Source organism: Equus przewalskii, unplaced genomic scaffold (genome assembly GCF_037783145.1).
Source record: "Equus przewalskii isolate Varuska unplaced genomic scaffold, EquPr2 ChrUn-13, whole genome shotgun sequence".
Classification (NCBI taxonomy): Eukaryota; Metazoa; Chordata; class Mammalia; order Perissodactyla; family Equidae; genus Equus; species Equus przewalskii.
The window spans coordinates 775,717-782,145 of record NW_027228750.1 but is presented as its reverse complement, the minus strand read 5'-3'; positions in this window follow the sequence as shown (position 1 = coordinate 782,145).

Below are 6,429 nucleotides of genomic sequence, written 5' to 3'. Positions count from 1 at the left end.
ATTGTTTTCCTCCAAATCACTGGTGGCTCCTCACAGCTGCTCCTCCTTTTTCTGGCCCCCAAATTTTGGAGTGCACCAGATAGTTTCTTATTGCACTCAGAAAATGGATAGAACTGAATAGCAATACTAGGTTCTTAGACCAAAATACACAAATATTCCCTCAGAATTATAGACACATAATAGTTCATTTTGATAAAATTCCAGGCCAAAATTGATCTAATATAAACTTCATTTAGTGTATATAATAAATTAGGCACTGTGCTCAGCACTGGGAATACAGATGGATAGATCAACTTTCTTCCTTTCTCTCTTTTAAGCCAGCATATGCTAAACAATTGCTGTGTACCAGGTACTGTGCTAAGTGCTTTTTGTCCACTATCTCATTTAATTTTCACAACCATCTGAGGTTGGTACTTTTATCACAGCTATTTTACAGATGAGCAAACTGAGGTTTAGAAATTTATGTAATGTGGTTTTAGATCTTGTAAATGGCTGAAGTGGGCTTTGAATTTAGGCTGTCTGGTTCTACACATTATCTGCTAATCTTCAACGGTTTTTGACCTGAAAAAGTGGCAGTTTCATGTGGTTCAACCCAATATTAAGTTGTTCTTTTGGAATAAGGGAAAACTGTAGGTTGAAGCAGTACCAGGAATATATTATGTAAAGTGTAAATTGGGGGAAATAATAGCAAAACCTCAGCAGGTGGTAGCTTTTCAGAGTGAATGGAATTCAGCTGATAGTCAAGTAATTGTACTCATGTACAATAAAGTAATTAGTTTTTCTATTAATTGCCCAGGGTTGAAAGAAATAGATTACAACACCTGGCTTTTGTATTTAACAAAGACATCTCTCAAACACTTAAATGAATTCACATTTTGATACTTCTTAAAACAGACATTTTAATTTTTGCTTTGAGATTTTGGAGTCCTTCAATTCCTGGCTACAGCTTTGCAGCTGGATTGTTGGTGAAAGGTAGAGGATTGGTTAATCAAACATGTCTCAGGTGCTAGACAAACATTAAGAATCAGAGAAGTTGACTAGTAGGGATTAACAAATTTAGACCTCTAGGGTGAAATCTTATGTAAACAATGTTTTTTACGCAATTCTGCCAAGAGAACTGGTTTAGGAGAGCAAAATTATAAACAAAGTTTCCAGGCATCCAGATTTACCCTTTTTAGCTCATGTAAGATTTACCCTTTTTAGCCATGTCTGCGACTTTTCTATCTCAGAAACTCACAGTCCTTGTTTCAACAAGTGCTCTGAAAATGCATTTACCCAGGATTCCCACGACTGATAAGTTGAGGTGGATCTCCTCCCATGCAGATTTACACTTTATATCTCACTCCAAAGGAAAGAAGCTTTCAGAACTCTAAGCATCAGAAAGCGGGCAAGAAAGTTATTTCTGTGGAAAGTCCAGGCTGGGGACAAGTCTTTACATTTTTTAAAATGAGCCCTGTTTATGTCGTACTAATACAATACAAACATATCTAGTGCTTTATCGGTTTTGAAGTGCTTTCACATGCAATCTGTGCTCATAACAGTTCTACCAAGTTGATTTAGACATTGAGGCTTCGAGAGATTGAGGGACCTGGCTTGCGGGTATGTGGTTAGTTCGTGGCAATGGCCTGGAGTAGGTAGCACAGTGGTATCTCCGAATCCAGGGCCCTTTCATTGCATCTACATGTGGATCTGCTGTGGAAGCGGAAGAGCCAGCGCTGCTCGGGATTTTATTTTTGATTAGCCAATCTCTTATTTGTCAGGTCTTGCCTTTTGTGATTACCTAACATTCAGACCTTTGATTCCAAAGCTTTCAGAATTTTGTGAGGAGGGGAGTACTGAGGCTTGAAAGTATAGATCCCTATCTAATTAGGTGAGAGATTCTGAGGAAAGCAAAGGAAATGGAGTTTGATGAGATTTCTCAGAAGAAAAACATTGAGCGCCGGTGTTTTGTTGTTTCTCGGGTTTCATCATTCCAGGTGTTACCTCATGATTGTTATATGATCGAGGGAACAAACTTGTCAAGATGATGTGTAGTCTCAAGTGAGAGAGATTCAATATTTGCATGGGGAAGACATAGTGTAGTGATGGTAAAATTGCCCATGATTCTCAGTAAGCAAATCTGGCATCATCTGTCGTCCCATCTCTAGCATGTATTGTCAATCCTTCATCTTCACAAACATTTAAACAGTTTGGAAAAAAGTTATGTTCTCACAGTCATTTTGTCAATAACAAATAATATATCACAAAATAACCAATTTGCATTAGTAATTTCCTTTTCTTTCTTTTGAGCTCTCAGAATTTTGTTGATAGATAATTTTCATGTATTTGTACTAATAGGCATAATTTATATTTGCACAGCATTTAATCATGTCCAAATTTTTTCTACACAGCAACATGACAAATTGTCATAGGCTGTTGAATATCTCTTCCCAAATCAACGTGGAAAGCACTAGAAAAATGAACAAAGCATGAATTTGAAAAAATATTAAAAAAAAAAAAAAGCTGTGAGAAATTCCTGAGGAGTCTGAAGGATGCCCTGGATGGAGGTGTGGGGATGGAGGGTAAGGGTTGGGGGGCGGGGGTGGAGACAGGGATGAGATTGGAAGGGGGCTGGAGCCTGGGGTGGAGGGTGGCTGGAGGAGGCTGTAGAGAGCATACAAAATGGAAGAACTCATGCTAAGGGCTTGGTGCAAGAAAATGGAGTTATGGGTGTAACTGGTAATGCCTTAAAGGAACACCCACAGAATGCCAAAAAACACAAAAACCACAGACACACCCAGAGAGAAGCAGATGGCAGGACGGCAGACCTGGATAAGATATGGAAGCAGCATAAAAGGAAGAGATGGAAAACTGACACCAGCGAGCCACACCCGAGAGAGGACGACTCGCTGCTGGTCATCTTGCTGATTCCAGTGCCTCTCGCCGTCCCCTTCAGCTGGATAGATTTCCCATTCCAACTTGTTGGACTGTGATGTGGACTTTGTGGACTTTGGTTTGTAACCCCTTGCATATTGAATGCTGTGTTTGGTGTTAATTGATATATTCTTATGATACTCATATGATTTAATGTGTGATGTTTGATTGAATCTCTATAAGGGGATGGGGGTTTTTACTGCTGTTCCCGGATCGTAGTCGCTTGTGACAAGAGAATAAATTCTGGCATTGTGGTAAGTCACCAAAGAGAGTGGACGATCCATTACTAACCGCTCATAACAGGGGCAGTAGGATTGTAGAAGACCTATCCTGGTGCCCAGTTCATGAAAAGAGTTGCAGATTAGCCAATCACACTGTGACAATTGCTCTAACAAACCTCCATCCTCAAACCCCCAAACTAGTGGCTCAGCAATGTATTCTCCTGGGCCATTGTTTAAATGGGAAACCTTGGTCAGGGGTGTCTCCTGGTGAAGTGGCAGCAAACGGGGATGGTCATCAGTGGCTATGTGATGTCTGGGCTCTCCACTGTGGACTTATCCCCTACCCCTCACCTGAAATATGCCTGGAGGAACACAGACTGGGGCCAGGCCTTCAGTGCTTCCCCAAAACACAGCACCAGAGAGTAGCCATTACCCCTAGCGCACATGAACTCATACACCAAGATAAGAATATGCTGAGGAATATAAAAGGAAGACAGCACACTGAACAGCGTGTACCATCTAGAACAGAATTTTTGACACAGACAGACCAAGAATTTAAAATAATCATCCTGTGCGCTGTTAACCTAAAAATACAGAGCCAAAATGAGAGGCAGAGAGGCATTTATTTTGGGATCAAAGAATTTCAATTTCAGATTCAGGTAGAAACCCAAACATTATGCCCCCTGGGGGTGAAAATCAGGGCTTTTAAAGGCAAAGAAGGGAGGTTTGCATTATAAAGAATGTTAATTGGGGTTGGCAGCAGAAAGCTAATTGTAGCTAAACATAATTGACTGCTAAGGCTAGCTACAGGGAGGCAAAAGTTCCCATGCTGGTCGCTGTGAGGAGCTGCAAAGTTCATGTTGTGCTCCACGTGGACCTGGCTAAGACCTATTTCCTTAATGGCTTCCCAGCGCCATTTTAAAGTCCTTAGACATAAGTGACCATGTTTTGTTTCACATTTTACAGTGTTTAAGAAGAGAAAGGAAGATTTCGTATTATAAGGCACTAGTAAGAAACTGTTGTTGTTAGTGCCCTTGAGTTGGTTCTGACTCCTGGCAACCCTATGGACAGCAGAGCTGAACCCTGCCCGGTCTTTTTGCCCCATTTTCTCTCCTTCTGGCACTGTATCAGACAATGCTCTGATGCTATTCATAGAGTTTTCATGGCCAATTTTTCAGAAGTGGTGGCCAGGTCCTTCTTCCTAATCTGTCTGGTCTTGAAGCTCCACTGAAACCTGTCCACCATGGCTGGTATTTCAGATACCAGTGGCATAGCTTTCAGCATCATAGTAACATGCAGCCACCATAGTATGACAACTGACAGACAGTGATGTGGTTCCCTGACTAGAAAGGGAACATGGGTCACAGCGGTGAGAGCACCTAATCTTAACCACTAGACCACCAGGGCTGGCTAGTAAGAAACTGTAGGGAAGGAGGAATAATTTTCCCTTTACCCCTTTAGGTTCTTGTCTAAGACCCCCCTCTGATAAAAGACAGATTAACAAGAGAAAAACAAACAAATTTAATAACATGTATATCTCCTGTATACATGGAGGATACTCAGGAAAATGGAATAAAACTCCCCCAAATGGCCCAAGCCACCACCTTAAGTACCATCTTTAGCTAAAGACAAAAGAAAAGTCTTTTTGTAGGAAAAGCATCTGACAATATTCACCTCTTATCTTTGAAGAAAAGTCAGCAAACTAGGACTAGAGAAGAATTTTTTAAGACTTGTTAAATGTTATATTTCAAAAACTTCTATATACTTAAAGGATAAATGTTGGTTTAAGATCAGGAATAAGACACGGCTGACCAATATTGTTTATCACACTGTCCTAGAGATTGTGGCTAATGCTATCAAAAAGGAGAAAGAAATAATAGTTGAAGGGATTGAAAAGAAGATATAAAACTATTATTATTTGCAGATGATATGTTTAGTTTCCTAGAAAACTCAACTAAAATCAATAAAATATTTGAACTAAAGAAAGGATTCAACAAAGATGTCAGAGATAATAACATCAATTAAAAAAATCAATAGAGTTTCTCTACAGTCGCATTAACCAACTAGGAACTATGATGAAAAAAAGAATCCAATTAATAATAGCAACAAAAACTATATGGTATGTAGCAATTAATTTAACCAAGACTATACAATACCTGTATGAAAAAAAATTTAAAACTTGAATAAATAACATAGAAGATGATTTAAAAAAAATAGAAACACATTCTATGCTCTTGGATGGCACAATTTAATATTATAAAGATATTTATTCTTCCCAAATTAATCTACAAATTCAATGCAACCGAATAAAAATTCCAGTTGGATTTTTTTTGAGGAACATGACATATTTTTATGAAATAGAAAAAGAAAAAGAATTTCCAGGTTTAGCCAAGTTAAACTTGAAATGTAAGAATAACGAGGGAGACTTCTACCAGTTATACAAATACCTAGTAACAAACAGTGTGGTTTTGGTGCAAGGATAGACCAAGCATTGGGTAAAATAGAATGCTTAGCAGCAGACTTGCGTCTACCTGGAAATTTTCATGGTACATATTGCATCATAAATCAATTGGGAAAGGATAGATTATTGAATAGATGATGTACTCTGTGGAGAAAAATAAAACTGAACTCAAACGTGGAGTTGGAGGTAATTTGGGTGTCTATCATTGGAAAGAAATTTGTAAAATGTGTTTGAAGGTCCAACACAGAGTGCTATGAAATGGCACACAGCAGCAGATCACAACAGCAGATCAAATGCACACATAGCAACATGATTGCACCCTAAAGGCAATGCTAAGTAATGCGAAGTAACATTTATGTCAGTTTAAATTAAATACTCACAAAACAAGACATTTTTTATCTTACAATTTTTTTAATCGAGTTCATAAGAGTTTACATCATTGTGAATTTCAGTCGTACATTATTTCTTGTCTGTCCCCATATAAGTGCTCCCCTTCACCCCCTGTGCCCATCCCCCACCCCCATTCCCCTGGTAACCACTGAACTGTTCCCTTTGTCCATGTGTTTGTTTATATTCCACATATGAGTGAAATCATCTGGTGTTTGTCTTTCTCAGTCTGGCTTATTTCCCTAGCATAATTCCCTCCAGGTCCATCCATGTTGCTGCAAATGGGATGATTTTGTCTTTTTTTATGATGGTATAGTATTCCATTATGTATATATCACATCTTCTTTATCCAATCGTCAGCTGATGGGCACTTGGATTGTTTCCATGTCTTGGCTATTGTGAATAGTGCTGCAATGAACATAAGGGTGCATATGTTACTTTGGAGTG